The sequence below is a fragment of the Plecotus auritus genome, assembly GCF_963455305.1.
Source record: "Plecotus auritus genome assembly, chromosome: 5".
NCBI lineage: Eukaryota > Metazoa > Chordata > Mammalia > Chiroptera > Vespertilionidae > Plecotus > Plecotus auritus.
The window spans coordinates 173256106-173258072 of record NC_137776.1 but is presented as its reverse complement, the minus strand read 5'-3'; the positions used below and the strand labels follow the sequence as shown (position 1 = coordinate 173258072).

General features: G+C 40.9%; 1 pseudogene across 1 annotated transcript; it reads left to right on the top strand.

Moving 5' to 3' along the window:
• The first annotated feature begins 515 nt into the window (after positions 1 to 515).
• On the top strand, positions 516 to 1745 carry LOC308248385 (germ cell-less protein-like 1; annotated as a pseudogene). The gene has a single exon. The product of its transcript is annotated as a germ cell-less protein-like 1 (transcript).
• Positions 1746 to 1967: the final 222 nt, after the last annotated feature.

The following is a 1967-nucleotide window of genomic DNA, read 5'->3' as shown; positions in this document are numbered from 1 at the left end:
CCCCTGGGCTTCCTGAGGTGTGCTCCCTGAAATTCTGGGGAGTAGGGAGCTGTGGCCCATGGGTATGCTGAGCAGCCTAGCACTGTGCCAGCAGGGGCAAGTCCGAGCCCAGCGGAAGTGAAATAAGTCAGTCAGAGAACAAGTACCATATGATTTCATTTATATGTGGAATCTAATGAACAAAATGAACTAACAAAATAGAAACAGACTCATAGATACAGAAAACTGACAGGTGTCAGAGGGGACGCAGATTGTGGGGCTGAGTGAAAAAGATTAAGAAGGAAAAAAACACACCTCATACAGACAACATTACGGAGATCACTAAGAGGGAAGAGGTATGTGGGGAGGTAGAAGAGGGTAAAGGGGGGGATAAATGGTCACGGCAGGAAACTTGACTTGAAATGGTGAACACACAATACAATATACAGATGATGTATTATAGAATTGTATACCTGAAACCTTTATAATTTTATTAACTAATAAATTCAATAAAATGTTTTTAATTAAATGGAATAAAAGATTGTGCTCTAGGGGAAGAGTAGAGCTCACATAAAGTATATTTATGTAAATCTGGCTACTTGTCTAGCATGCTCAGTGGTTCTTAGAAAGAATACAGCACCGATACCATTGAACTGGAGATTCCTGGCCAGAATATTGAGGTAGAAGGACTGCAAGTCGCATTGGGGTCACTACATGGAGGCGATGTCTTAGGAAAGCCCAGTCGAGTTATTATTGCCATTCTGGCAGCAGCTCATCTGCTGCAGTCGGATGGTTTCATACAGCACTGTGGTGAGACGATGAAGGAAACAATGTGAAAGCTGTATGTGGTTACGACACATCAGCAGGGTCCTATGGATTGGATTATGTAAAGACAAAGTGCCTTGAAGGATTTGAAACACTTTGAGGCCTCGTCAGCGTGTTGAACTTTTTAAAGAACTCAGTATAAATTCATGAGACAGCTCATTGGTTCATCTAACTTCTTTGCGATGCAAGTGGTGGTAGATGCATACATAGCTCTTAAAAAGCAGGTGTTCCTTCAACCTGTGCCTTCTCGGGATGGATCCTTAAAACAGCTTTTGACTGGGACAGATGTCTAGTTTCCTATGAGGAAAAAAGATTTTGAAGGTCTGACCTTCCTTGAAACTGAGCAAGAAAGACCATTTGTATCAGTTCTCAGGCCTTCAAGGTTACAGAATATTATCAGTGATTTGGCTTCTGCAAAAGTTACTGTACGTGATCCTCTAGTACCTTCAGAATGGCTGTCTTCTGTGTATAAAGAGGGGTGGCAAGCAGAAGAGGACAGTGAGGCGGGGCCTGGAGATCTCAATAAAGAAGAACTAGAGGGAAGTAGCATGAGGTGTGGTAGAAAGCTTGACAAAGATGGTGAATACTGCTGGTGGTGGACAGGTTCTAACTTCGCCTTTGACCCGCTTGCAATTTATATCACTTGATACATCATTGTCAGATGCAATACAATGAATTAGCCACATGGTGGATCTGCCAGTTTACAACCAGGAGCATAGCATTTGGATTATGATTGGCCTCTTGATAATACTGGAAAACTAATATGTAGTAGAACAACTGACTATCAAATACCTGCATTTGAAAAGGACCAAGAACATACAGTGATGAATCTGGACAGCAGGCTTCTGATCTTCCCTATATACGTCTGCTGTAATTTCCTGTACATATCACCAGAAAAAAGAACTGAAAATAATCCTCATCCAGAAAATCTAGAAAACTGAGGATCATAACAGTTGGAAACAGTAGCGCTTTGAAAACTTTTTCTGCCAGCCTTAATTTAATGGCCCGATGATGTTCACACCTGAAGTGACTAACAATGACAAAGACCTTATGAACTGTACAGATAATACAGAAGACTATTCTTATCCTCATTGCATTTCTATTCATATATGAAAAACCACTTTAAAGGCAAGATATATCTGTCAACCCATTTCTGTTATAAA